Source organism: Tachyglossus aculeatus, chromosome 16 (assembly GCF_015852505.1).
Source record: "Tachyglossus aculeatus isolate mTacAcu1 chromosome 16, mTacAcu1.pri, whole genome shotgun sequence".
Classification (NCBI taxonomy): domain Eukaryota; kingdom Metazoa; phylum Chordata; class Mammalia; order Monotremata; family Tachyglossidae; genus Tachyglossus; species Tachyglossus aculeatus.
In genome coordinates, this window is record NC_052081.1 from 16,527,667 (window position 1) to 16,542,233 (window position 14,567).

Below are 14,567 nucleotides of genomic sequence, written 5' to 3' on the forward strand. Positions count from 1 at the left end.
TGGAAGCAGTGCGGGTATACCAATTATTCAATGAATTATATACAAGTAAGGAATGACAGATAGATGGGGAAAGTTATTTTAGTTGCATGAGGGACTAGAATACATTTTGCGTTCATACACAAACCCCACAAACTATGGCTGGGTTACATTCCTTGAAAACACAGCTGTATCAAGGGATGTTTTTCCCCATAAACTTACCTGCTATCATTCAGGTTTCATTCCAGAACAAACCTCAATATTATAGTTGAGCCCCACAAATTGAAATTACACTGTAAATCTTTCCCTGCCTCACATCCTCCCACTCCTTGCCCTCCTCTGCTCCTGATTGCCTTTCTTATCCCCCTGCCTTCCTTGCCCCCCTTCCCTGACACCCCAGGATTTTATTTTTTTTTGTTTATATTTCAGTCATTACAGGTAAATCCATTCCCTCCTTGCTCCCTTTTACTCAATCCTCACTCTCACCTGTTTGAGATTCTAGGCTGAGACCCACCCGATGGCCAAATTTCTGGGGCAATCAATCATTCCATCAATGGTATTTAGAGAAGCAGCATGGCATAGTGGATTCAACACAGGCCTCGGAGTCAGAAGGTCATGGGTTCTAATCCTGACTCCACGCCTTGTCTGCTGTGTGACCTTGGCCAGGTTCTTCTTCACTTCTTCTTCAGGTTCTTCACTTCTCTGTGCCTCAGTTACCTCATCTGCAAGATGGGGGTTGAGGCCCTGAGCCCCACGTGGCTTAGCGACTGTGTCCATCCTGATATGCTCGTATCCACCCCAATGCTTAGCACAGTGCCTGGTACAAAGTAAACACTTAACAAATACATTCATTATTATTATTATTATTTGCTGAGTGCTTATGAGGTGCAGAGCATTGTACTAAGTGCTTGGGAGAGTACAATACAATCGAATTAGCATACACATTCCCTGTTCATAATAAGCTTATAGTTTAGAGGGTCAAGCATCCTTGATCTAAGTACCAGGAATCAGTTTTTATTTGTCCCAACTACATCTCTCTCGAATCACAGTCTAGTTGATCCTAATGATAATAATAATAATGGCATTTATTAAGCACTTACTATATGCAAAGCACTGTTCTAAGCACTGGGGAGGTTACAAGGTGATCAGGTTGTCCCACGGGGGGCTCACAATCTTATTCCCCATTTTACAGATGAGGTAACTGAGGCACAGAGAAGTTAAGTGACTTGCCCAAAGTCACACAGCTGACAATTGGCAGAGTCGGCATTCGAACCCATGAACTCTGACTCCAAAGCCCAGGCTCTTTCCACTGAGCCACGCTGCTTCCCCAGCCATGCTGCTTCTAATCTTTTCCCTTCGCACATACCTCTTCTTTCTTTCAAATAATAATAATAATAATAATGGTATTTCTTAAGCGCTTACTATGTGTCAAGCACTGTTCTAAGTGCTGGGGGGGATACAAGGTAATCAAGGTTGTCCCACTTGGGGCTCACAGTCTTCATCCCCATTTTACAGATGAGGGAACTGAGGCCCAGAGAAGTTAAGTGACTTGCCCAAAGTCACACAGCTGACAAGTGGTGGAGCCGAAATTCGAACACATGACCTCTGACTCCCAAGCCCGGGCTCTTTCCATTGAGCCACACAGTCTCTGCAATCTCTCTCTATGGCAGGGAGAGCAGGGATGAACCACACAACTACAGACAACCACAGTCTGCTGAAAAGGAGGAAGAAGAGCAGAGCTGGAAGATTTCTAGCCATGTCCTCCATCCCCCTGCCTCCATGCTACGGCAGCTGATGAGTTTTCTCCTTCCACCCCGGCCATTACTATGGGAAAGGCCGATGAGCTGAGACACCTGCCCACAGACAGTTTGAATCTGGACTAATATTTTGAAGAATATCATGCAATAGAGTTCATAAACATGATCTCTGCCTCTGCTTGACCAGCAAGTGTATCTGTAGCTAGACCAGTGCCCCATAGCCAGGCTTCAGTGCCTGTTCTTCAGGTCAGGATAATACTCCAAGCATGCCTATCTTCCTTCTTTTTTTTTAATAATATTTGTTAAGCACTTACCATCGGCCAGGCACTGTTTTAAGCGCTGGAGTTAATTAGGTTGGACACAGTCCCTGTCCCACGTCGAGCTCACAGTCTTAATCTCCATTTTGCAGATGAGATAATTGAAGGACTGAGAAGGTAAGTGACTTGCCGAAGGTCACACAGCAGACAAGTGGTGGAGCTGGGATTAGAACCCAGGCCCTTCTGACTCATAGGCCTGTGCTCTAACCATTAGGCCACTCTGCTTCTCTTCCAAACATAATCCCCCGTCCCCCATCTCCCCACTGGGGAGTTGGGTTTTTAATGTTCTGCCGGCAGCTGGCCATGAAGTCATTGGACTTTGTTGAAGAAAGGGTGACCCCATGTTGTCAATCAAGTAGTAGAAGCATGGGAACCAGCTGTCTGTCAAATGGCAAAACTGTCAGTTATATTTGGCCATGAGTCTATTAAAAGGCAGAGATCTCATGATCCAAAAAAAAGCTGCATAATTTAACTAAAGGTTTTTCAGTCTTTCCATGCTGAATCTAGTCAAATATACTCAGAGGAAATCTCGTAGTAGCCGACTGGCAAAGAAGACTAATTAGGCCTCTTGAAGATAGATTTGGATTTTGCTGTCATCTTTTTTTCTTTTTTCCTTCTAGTCTCATCTGGAAGGGAATACTCCAATAAGGCCTCAACCTTTGCAAAAATACCTAGGAAAATTGTGATCATCCATGCCTTTAAAATAGTAAACTAAAGAAATTAAGTACTTCAGGCTAAGGTTTTGCTTCCTTCCTACGAAATGAAACCATTTTTAGTGGGAAGAAAAAATGAATTTAGGGTTACAATTTTTAGATTACATTTTGTCACTAAGTGAAAAACATGAATTATCTGTGTTAATTCAGATTAGTTTTCATTAGAATTAGAAACCACCTTCTGTTATATAACCAGTGCAAACTGTGTAAAAAACTTTTTTTCCAAAGTTTATTAAAAATTCAAGAGGGAATATTAAAAAAGGGAAACAGTTATATCTTCCCTAAATTCATACAAATAATTTGATAAGGACAATTTTTTTAATTGAAAGGGTAATGTAGAAATAGCATTAATCACCATCTTATGTGCTGTGTTTGCACCACAATGTAAAATTGCCATCTTTGATTATTGCTATTATGTGATATTTCTATAAGACTGAACAATGTGTTTCACAATAGTTGAGTGATGTAAGGGCAATAGAAAAAGGGAATAAAGGAACTGAGAACCTTATTCTCAACCATCCACAATCTGAAAGGGCAAACAGCTCCTTCCTAATTATCAGGTAAACATTGTACTGTCTTTCACACTTGGAACAAAACAGCTCTCAAAGATTTAAAAGCTCAATTCGGAAATGACAGTCAATTTTGAGTTTGCGTTTCTGCAAACGTGGATTGGGGAGTCTTGTGAAACACATTATGCTGGTCTTGGAAAGGGAACAGTGGAAGTATGGGAGATTAACTCCAAAAGTAGCAGGTGGGAGGGTGAAGGAGTAGCCTTTTTTCCTCTCCACTTGAGTGGCCCGAAAGTCACCACTACTTTCTGGTATCATTGCTGGCACCGCTGAAGTGGCAGCTGCACATCATTTATGTTCTGGCCAAACTTCATTTCTGTGGTCATGTGGAAGCTTCTATCCGTCTGGCCCCACACTAAGAGCTCCTCCATCTATACCCACCCATGTATATTTAATAAATCACAAGACCATATAACAGGCTCTTGTCATCTCTGCCCACACAGTCATACCGCATGGTGAAGTGGATGGATCATGGGACTGGAAGTACTGCAAAGTCAAAAGGTCATGGGTTCTAATCCCGGCTCTGCCACATGTCTGCTGCGTGACCTTGGGCAGGTCATTTCATTTCTCTGGGCCTCAGTTACCTCATCTGTAAAATGGGGATTGAGACTGTGAGTCCCACATGGGACAGGGACTGTTTCCAACTTGATTTGCTTGTATTCACCGCAGCTCTTAGTACAGTGCCTGGCACATAGTAAGTGCTTAACAGATACCATCATTATTATTGCTATTATTATTCACTCAGCCTGGCACCTCAATGTCACCATAGGATACAGATCTGGGCAAGGGGAGCAAGTGAGAGGGGTTGGCTGAAGGCCAAGTCAACCCACCCTCTGCCTTCCTGGTTCCTTTAGAGCAAGGACAGTACAATATTTAGGAGGCTAGAAAGATGTCCGCGATCTTTAGCCAAGGACATTTAGCCAGGAGTGGGGAAAGGCCTGAAGAATATCCTCTCCAAGAACGGCTTAACTGACTGATTATACTGAGCTATTTTGGAGGATTCATTATTTTACTGTCTGCCACATTATTTGTGATGCATTCTTACAGTTAAAGGGGTCTGTTCTCCCCCAGGGAGAATGCCTTCATTAAACCGATTGCATTTATTCTAGTACTTAGTAATGTGCTTTGAACATTGTGAATGCTTAAAAAAGTCAGCAATAGCACACACACATACACATGATTCTATTGCATTTGATACTTGCCCCATCCAGAGGAATGCATAAAGTCTCTATACATATCGTTTTGCTTCCTGCCTTTCCCATTTTTCTGCAGGGAAGGGTGTGAAGGCCTTACAAAATTGTTTTTACTGATGTCTAGGAGTGCAGACAAACCTTGAGCAGGAGATTATGTAATGAGAAAGTCAGTCAGGAACTTCATGCCCCACATTCATTCAATCGTATTTACTGTGTACTTACTGTGTGCAGAGCACTGTACTGAGAGCTTGGGAATACAACATCACAAAAGATACATTCCCTGCCCACAGCAAGCTTACAGTTAGAGGGGGTGCCAGCTCCATATTGGGAAGGTGAGTCATCACAACCATGATATTGGCACTTTGAGTGTGAAGCTCTTTGCCTGTCTGCTTTTGTTCACTCTGCCCCTCGAGCCCAACGCAGACTGAAGTGGAGATGACAGCTCGTCAGCCAGATGTGCTTTGCTGGAGTTGTCCCTCTCATGCCCAAAATTTACTGGGACCGGGCTTAAGTCTTCGCTTATCCCCAGTCTACATCCAGATCTAGATACAATGCGACTCAGTTTCCTCGTCTGTAAAATGGGGAGAGAGTCAATACACATTCTCCCTCTTAGATTGTCATGTGGAACAGGGGCTTTGTCTGACCTGATTAATTTGTATCACTCCAGTGCTTTGTTCACTGCTTGGCACATAGTAAGCACTTAACTATTATTATTTTATTATTATTTCTGAGATCTAGTCATGTAAAGCAGCTTAATGGTCTGAACAGTTTTTCTGGACAGTGCCCAATCCCCACAAAGGGCAGAGGATAGGTCTGTTTGGTGTTATATTGTACAGTCCCAGGTGCTTAGTACAGTGCTCTGCACATAGTAAGCACTCAATAAATATGACAATGAATGAAACAAGGCCATGCTTACTTCTTGTCACACCTATAGCTGTGTTTTCTGCATCCCAGGCTTCAGACATGTCTGAAATATTCCCTCCCTTACCCAGAATATGCGTCTCTTTTTTTCCAACAATTCCTATTTTCATCATATATGCACTGGCTTTTTTCTCCTGTGAAATGATTGTAACTGTCTTTCTATTTTTCTCCATTACCGGTTTCAGTTTTTTTAAAATTTGGCAACTGCATTTATCATGCCAACGTGATACAGTTTCTCCACACCATGCTCAAAGAGTAGGCTCAAAAATCTCCAGCCCAGCTTTTTAGTGCATATATCAAATGATCTGAGGAACTTAACCTTTACAGTCTTTGACGAGTCTATAAAATGATTCCCACAAGCCAAACACTAATCATTTTCTTTCATTATTTTCCTTGACTTGATAGGCAGCTTAAATTTTTAAAACATTTTCATGAACTCTTCTCCAATTCCTCTCTTTTTTTTCTTTACAAAATATTGTGAGCTTGTTTGACCTTATTTTTTTTTTTTTGATGTATCTGTTATGTATTTCTTAAAACGTATTATGGCACCAGTGGTTATAACGATATGTGACTTACTGACTGGCAAAGCCTGGAGTTTTCTGTCAGTCTTGATTCTGCTCAGTTTTACCGTGGCCTTTCACACCATCAATCACAATGTCCTTATCGCTTGACTTCATGGGGTAGCAGTGCTTAGCTGGCTTGCGTCTTATCTTTCCAATCACCCTTTTTAGGCTTTGTGGGGAAGAAACTTTCCAGGATTCATAATATATCACTTAGAGTACATGATGGTTGTACAGGGCTTTTCAAATACCATGGGAGACTCCAGTTCCACGTGATTCCTCCAGAATTGGGACTCAGTGGTGTGAATAGTAACAAAAGCAATAAGAAATAGTCCTACTGTGTAAGAAGATGTCTAGGGCATTTCTTCCAATACCACTTTCTGGCTCAGAGTTTCTGCTCCTTAATTGCTGCTTGAGATTTCAGCCCACACTTTGATTTTCCTGAGTCTTATGTGCAAGGTCTAAACTTTCTAATGCTGGCTTCATTCTAAAGGGATATGAGCTTGACTCCAGGCTGTAAGCTCACTGTGGACAGGACTGTGTCTGTTTGTTGTTATACTGTACTCTCCTAAGCACTTAGTACAGTGTTTTGCACATGGTAAGGGCTCAATAAATACGATTGAATGAATACACTATGAATTCACGTGTGTAGACCTGTTTTTTCCTGTCATTTATGGAAACTACTAGCTTCTTGTTCCACTGTGCCTCCTGGGGAATGACAGCAGAGATGTACAGTGAAATTATGGGGAGGGAGAAGCATGACCGAGTGAAAAGAGCAAAGGTCTGGAGTCAGGAGGCCTGAATTCTCCTTACAGCTCTGTCATGTGCCTCCAGGGTGACCTTGGGCAAGTCATTTAACTTCTCTGTGCCTCAGTTTCCTCTTCTGTCAAATGGTGAATGTCTGTTCTCCCCACTTCTCCTAGACTGGAAGTTCTATATAGATATGTATTTTGTTTCTTGAATGGTATTTGCTAAGCACGTCCAATGTGTCAGGCACTGTTCTAAGCACCATATGGGTCAGGGACGGGGTCCAACCTGATTATCACTTATTGAAGCAGCGTGGCTCAGTGAAAAGAGCCAGGGCTTGGAGTCAGAAATCGTGGGTTCTAATCCTGGCTCTGCCACTTGACAGCTGTGTGACTTTGGGCAAGTCACTTAACTTCTCTGTGCCTCAGTTCCCTCATCTGTAAAATGGGGATTAAGACTGTGAGCCCCACGTGGAACAACCTGATCACCTTGTATTCCCCCCAGCGCTTAGAACAGTGCTTTGCACATAGTAAGTACTTAACAAATATCATCATTCTTCTTATTATTAAGCAATCAATGTCATGATTGAGTGTTTCCTGCATACAGAACACTGTGCTAAGCACTTGGGAGAATGCAATACAGTAGAGTTGGTAGATAGGAACGATTCCTGCCCTCAGTGGCTTTATAATCTAGTTGCGAACGTGGACGTTAAAATAAATTACAGATAGGAAATGCGTCAGAGCATAAGGGATGTATACATGACTGCCGTGGGGCTGGCAGAAGAGATGAGTACTTAGCATGTTTAAGAGATCTAGATCTAAGTGCATGGGTGACTGTAAGCTCGTTGTGGGCAGGGAATGTGTCTGTTTATTGTTACCCTGTGTTCTGTCAAGCACTTAGTGCAATGCTTTGCACACAGTAAGCATTCAATAAATATGACTGAATAAATGATGCAGACAGGAGAGCAATCTGGGTGGGGAAATGAGGGGCGAGTCTGGGAAGAATTCGGGGAGATATGATTTTAAAAGGGATTTAAGGATGGGGAGAATGGTGGTCTATCAAATATGAATGGGAAGGGAGTTCCAAACCTGGTTTTTAATCTTGGCTCTGCCAATTGCTTGCTGTGTGGCCTTGGGCAAGTCACGTAACTTCTCTTTGCCTCAACTTCCTCAACTGTAAAATGGGAAGTAAATTCCTGTTCTCCCACCTACTTAGACTGTGAGCTTCATGGGGGACAAGGACTGTGCTGAACCTAATTTACTTGTATCTACCCCAGTGCTCGGCAGTGCTTGACACGTAGTAAAACACTTAGCAAATACCAAAAAAAAAAAAAAAAAAGAAATAAAACTAAAAATATTATCAATATCTGTTAGAATTAGGGGTTTAGCTTGTTCAGATTTTCAATCCGATTTTACATACGTCGTGGGTTATCCCGTTAAGACTTTCTGGACTGTGGCTTTCTAAATTGCAAGCAATCTAGTTTCTCTTTTTCAACTATCAATTTTCTTTTCTGTTTTGACTTCAGGGTACTTTAAAAATGTCAGGTGAACCCATGATCTTTTCCATTATCTCTCTCTCACATTTAATGGTTGATCTTCTGTTCCAAGTGGATTATTTCAACCCCATCAATACTTGTAAACCTATTATATCAAATTGGAAAAGGCACAAAGCTTAACAGATATTATACTAATAGACTGACAGACCTTCAAAAACACACCTTCATATCAGAAAGATAAATAAACTTTCATATCACAAAGATGATTTGACGGTTCAAAATCTATAGTTGAGCATTTTTTATTTTTTTTTGCCTAATGACATACTTCACTCTGCTGCCTGGATCAGTTTTCTAAAATAGCATTCAATCCACGGTTCCTGCTCCTAAAGAACTTCCCGTGGTTGTCCATCTCCCACCTCGCCATACAGAAACTCCTTTTCATTGGCTTTAAAGTACCCAGTCACCTTGCCACCTCCTACATTATTTCACCAATTTCCTCCTACAACCCAGCACATTCACTTTGCTTCCCTAACACCAATCTACTCACTGTACCTTGATCTTGTTCATTTTGTTGCTGATCCCTTGCCCATGTCTTGTCTCTGTCCTGTAAATCTCTCCTCATTCATATCTTACAAACCATCTCTCTCCCCATTTTCAAAATCTTATTAAAATCACATGTCTGCCCAGAAGCCTTTTCCTATTAATTCCCCATTCCCCCTACTCCCTCTACCTTCTGCATTGCCTTGGACTTAGATTTGTATCCTTTCTTCACCCTATCTTCAGCCCCATAGCACTCAAGTACATATCTGTAATTTATTTTAATGTCCATCTCCCCGTCTAGACCATTCATTCATTCAGTCGTATTTACTGAGCACTTACTGTGTGCAGAGCACTGTACTAAGTGCTTGGGAAGTACAAGTTGGCAACATATACAGACGGTCCCTACATAAAGCGGGCTCACAGTCTAGAAGGGGGAGACAGAAAACAAAACAAAACATATTAACAAAACAAAATAAATAGAATAAATATATACAAGTAAAATAAATAGAGTAATAAATACGTACAAACATATACGCAGGTGCTGTGGGGAGGGGAAGGAGGTAAGGCGGGGGGATAGACTATAAGCCCTTCTGGGCCACTACCAGCTCTGTTGTATTGTATTCTCCCAAGTGCTTAGTAAAGTGCTCTGCACAAAGTAAGCGCTCAGTGAATACCATTGATGGATTGAGTGATTACAGGAAAACGAGATGCGTATAACTCTAAAAACTGTGATGCCATTTGGGGGCAATGATTTCATGTCAGTTGTTACTGTGTGTCACTGGAAAAGCAATGTGGCCTAGTTGATAGACCACAGGCCTGGAAGTCCAAGGGACCTGGGTTCCAAACCTGGCTCCGCTGCTTGTTTTCTGTGTGCCCTTGGGCAAGTCACTTAACTTATCTGTGAACTTATCTTATCTCTCCTTCTCCATGCCCACTCTGATCCTTGGAGACTTCAATATCCACATGGATATCCCTAACGACTCCTCTGCCGCCCGCCTTCTATCTCTCCTTGACGCTGCCAACCTCTTCCTCCACCCCACCTCACCCACTCACCAACTTGGTCATACCCTCGACCTCATCATCTCCTACCGCTGCACTGTGTCCACCCTCACCAACTCTGTGATCCCTCTCTCTGATCATAATCTTCTCACCTGCCTCCTCACTCACACTCCTTTCCCCTGTAAATCCATATTACTCCCTCACAGAGATCTCCGCTCTCTGGACCCCACCCATCTTTCGGAACGCCTCACACCCCACCTCGCCGCCCTCTCCTCTCTACCCAGTCTTGATGATCAGATTACTGCTCTCAACTCTACCCTTTCTACTCAGCTAGACTCGCTCGCTCCCCCTTTCCCTTCGCCGCTCTCGCACCACTAACCCACAGCCCTGGATCACTGCCACTGTCCGCCTCCTTCGCTCTTATGCTCGAGCTGCCGAACGCTGCTGGCGAAAGTCTAAACACCATGCCAACCTCGTTCACTTCAAGTTTATCCTTTCCTGCCTTAACTCAGCCCTCTCTTCTGCCAGACAAAACTATTTCTCCTCCCTTATTGACACCCATGCCCATCACCCCCCGCCAGCTCTTCCGTACATTCAACTCCCTTCTCAGGCCCCCGGTTCCTCCCCCTCCTCCTTCCCTCACCCCCAACGATCTGGCCTCCTACTTCATTAACAAAATTAAATCCATCAGGTCCGACCTCCCCAAAGTCTCTTCCCCCCTTTCTCCAACCCCCCGGCTCTCAACATTCTCTGCTACTCTCCCATCCTTCCCAGTGGTATCCTCAGAGGAACTCTCCTCCCTCCTCTCAAGTGCTACTCCGGCCACCTGTGCTTCTGACCCCATTCCCTCTCATCTTATGAAATCTCTCGCTCCATCCCTTCTCCCCTCCTTAACTTCCATCTTCAACCGCTCACTCTCCACTGGTTCCTTCCCCTCTGCCTTCAAACATGCCCATGTCTCTCCCATCCTAAAAAAACCCTCTCTTGACCCCACCTCACCTTCTAGTTATCGTCCCATATCCCTCCTACCATTCCTTTCCAAACTCCTTGAACGAGTTGTCTACACGCGCTGCCTAGAATTCCTCAACAACAACTCTCTCCTCGACCCCCTCCAGTCTGGCTTCCGTCCCCTTCATTCCACGGAAACTGCGCTCTCAAAGGTCACCAATGACCTCCTGCTTGCCAAATCCAACGGCTCATACTCTGTCCTAATCCTCCTCGACCTCTCAGCTGCCTTTGACACTGTGGACCACCCCCTTCTCCTCAACACGTTATCTGACCTTGGCTTCACAGACTCCGTCCTCTCCTGGTTCTCCTCTTATCTCTCCGGTCGTTCTTTCTCAGTCTCTTTTGCAGGCTCCTCCTCCCCCTCCCATCCTCTTACTGTGGGAGTTCCCCAAGGTTCAGTGCTTGGTCCCCTTCTGTTCTCAATCTACACTCACTCCCTTGGTGACCTCATTCGCTCCCACGGCTTCAACTATCACCTCTACGCTGATGACACCCAGATCTACATCTCTGGCCCTGCTCTCTCCCCCCTCCCTCCAGGCTCGCATCTCCTCCTGCCTTCGGGACATCTCCATCTGGATGTCCGCCCGCCACCTAAAGCTCAACATGTCGAAGACTGAGCTCCTTGTCTTCCCTCCCAAACCTTGTCCTCTCCCTGACTTTCCCATCTCTGTTGACGGCACTACCATCCTTCCCGTCTCACAAGCCCGCAACCTTGGTGTCATCCTCGACTCCGCTCTCTCATTCACCCCTCACATCCAAGCCGTCACCAAAACCTGCCGGTCTCAGCTCCGCAACATTGCCAAGATCCGCCCTTTCCTCTCCATCCAAACCGCTACCCTGCTAATTCAAGCTCTCATCCTATCCCATCTGGACTACTGCACTAGCCTTCTCTCTGATCTCCCATCCTCGTGTCTCTCTCCACTTCAATCCATACTTCATGCTGCTGCCCGGATTATCTTTGTCCAGAAACGCTCTGGACATATCACTCCCCTCCTCAAAAACCTCCAATGGCTACCGATCAATCTGCGCATCAGGCAGAAACTCCTCACCCTGGGCTTCAAGGCTCTCCATCACCTCGCCCCCTCCTACCTCACCTCCCTTCTCTCCTTCTACTGCCCAGCCCGCACCCTCCGCTCCTCCACCACTAATCTTCTCACTGTGCCTCGCTCTCGCCTGTCCCGCCGTCGACCCCCGGCCCACGTCATCCCCCGGGCCTGGAATGCCCTCCCTCTGCCCATCCGCCAAGCTAGCTCTCTTCCTCCCTTCAAGGCCCTGCTGAGAGCTCACCTCCTCCAGGAGGCCTTCCCAGATTGAGCCCCTTCTTTCCTCTCCCCCTCGTCCCCCTCTCCATCCCCCCGCCTTACCGCCTTCCCCTCCCCACAGCACCTGTATATATGTATATATGGTTGTACATATTTATTACTCTGTTTACTTATTTATTTATTTATTTTACTTGTACATTTCTATCCTACTTATTTTATTTTGTTGGTATGTTTGGTTCTGTTCTCTGTCTCCCCCTTTTAGACTGTGAGCCCACTATCGGGTAGGGACTGTCTCTATGTGATGCCAATTTGTACTTCCCAAGCGCTTAGTACAGTGCTCTGCACATAGTAAGCGCTCAATAAATACGATTGATTGATTGATTGATCTGTGCCTCAGTTGCCTCATGTGTAAAATGGGGATGAAGACTGTGAGCTCCATATGGGACAAGGACTATATCCATCCTGATTAGTTTGGATCTACCCCAGCACTTAGTGCATGGCACGTAGAAAGCACTTAGCAAATACCGTAAAAAAAATAACAACAACAAAACATAACAAGTAAACGTTTTCCAGTAGCACAATCCCACTCTGGTATCAAATGATGTAGACGGGGCAACACTGTTAAGAGCACTACAATAGAAAGCCTGATCTGGTGGGTCGAAATAGAGAGAGGAGTTGAGCCCCTTAATCAAATCAATCAATCGTATTAATTGAGCGCTTACTGTGTGCAGATTGGACGACCAAGAAGCAGCCTTGAAAATAGTCAGTGTGGGGAAAATGCAATAATGAAGTAGGGAACTATCTTTACATGAAAGACAATTTTAGCTACAGTTGCTCACGTCTTGTCTTATGCCGTTGTTTCCAACCCCTATGGACGCATTTCTCCCAGAATGTCGCACCTCCATCTGCAATCGTTCTGGTAGTGCATCCATAGAGTTTTCTTGGGAAAAATATGGAAGTGGCTTATCATTGCCTCCTGTCACGCAGTCATTTTGAGTCTCCACCCTCAACTCTCTCCATACTGCTGTTGCCCAGCACAGGGGAGTTTTGACTTGTAGCAGATTGCCTTCAACTCGCTAACCACTGCCCAAACTAGGAATGGAATGGGTAGACCTCTGCTTGACTCGCCCTCCTGTCGTCGAGACTGGTAGAGGACTGGAAACTCTCCAGGTGAGACCCTCAGAGGGGAGGGTAGAGGGAAGCAAACCAGAGAGCAGAGGAAAAACCAAGATATATTTAGCTCCCAATAACCAGGAACAGGGCCATATAACACTGACAGGTTATTAGAGGAGCCATTTTTCCCATTACAAACCTGACCCAGCTTCACGGTCTTAAAGTTTTAAAATATCCACAGGGCTGGGGAACGAGATCAGTCCGAGGCTGAAGGTAACACAGGTCCAATGACAACAACGCAATTACAACGCAGGCCTTCGGTCTAAATTAATACTCTGATTTAAAAAGGAAAAGAAAATGTCAGCATGCTTATCACCATTGTAATTATAAACATTGTAACACTATAATAGATTGAGGCAATTTCAAAGAAGTAATTTTCTCAGTGTGTGTGAAAGGGAAATACTGTCGTGGCTTAATTGACTCTATTCTCTTACCTACGTAAGTAAATTATCATAAATACTGTTAAACCTTACCTGACTTAAGGAAATCTCTTTTTTTATTTGCAGTGCTGAAATAAGCTTTCCTGAATCAGATAGATCATCAGAATTGATAGAATGCTGCATAATGCTTCCATGCACTGACAGTTTAGTGTGAGGTTTCCTGACATTCACTTTTGTTCTTAAACAAAATTTCATACTCTTGTGTACAGAAACCAGTAAATATGGCTCTGCTTCCTAGAATGCTCACTTGTGTGACTCATATATGACTGCAGGATCTGAGGTTTACAGCCTAGAATAAATCTATGCCATATTTTCTAGCTTTTTGTTTTACGTTTACAGTGAAAATGAATATTCAGTAAGCCAAATTCAGAAATTAAGTGCTCTCTGAATTGGTGCAAATATGAAATGTTGAATTGTTTTTTAAAAGCAGGACTCTTGTTCTCACTTCTACCAAAGTGAGGGATTTACAACTTTCTTCTTCACTCCCTTTCTGTTTCTCTCTGCCTGTCTCTCACTTTTTTTTTTTTTTTTAATGGTATTTGATAAATGCTTACTATGTTCCAAGCACTGTACTAAGTGCTAGGGTAGATACAAGCTAATTAAGTTGGAAACAGGCCCTGTCTCACATAGGGCTCACATTCTTTATCCCTATTTTGCTGATGAGGTAACTGAGGCACAGAGAAGTTAACTAAGTTGCCCAAGGTCACACAGCAGACAAGTGACAGAGCCAGAACTGTGCTCTTTCCACTAGGCCACACTGCTTCTCTTTCTTTTTCTCTCACACTCTCATTCTCTATGTCTCCCTCTCTTTCTGCTTCTCTCCTTTTCCTTTTGTCATCTTTCTCTTCCAAAATATTAATTACAGAGTCAAAATCACTGGTATTTATTATGAGAAAA

The 14,567-nt window shown here is 43.9% G+C and overlaps 1 protein-coding gene and 1 non-coding gene across 2 annotated transcripts in view; both read right to left on the reverse strand.

The window, feature by feature from the left end:
- Positions 1-14,567, reverse strand: part of BRINP3 (BMP/retinoic acid inducible neural specific 3) — a 441,851-nt gene that overhangs the window by 242,827 nt on the left and 184,457 nt on the right. The gene's annotated exons all lie outside the window — the stretch shown is intronic.
- LOC119938879 lies at positions 13,108-13,245 on the reverse strand. The gene has a single exon (XR_005454574.1). It is a non-coding gene; the product is annotated as a small nucleolar RNA SNORA7 (small nucleolar RNA).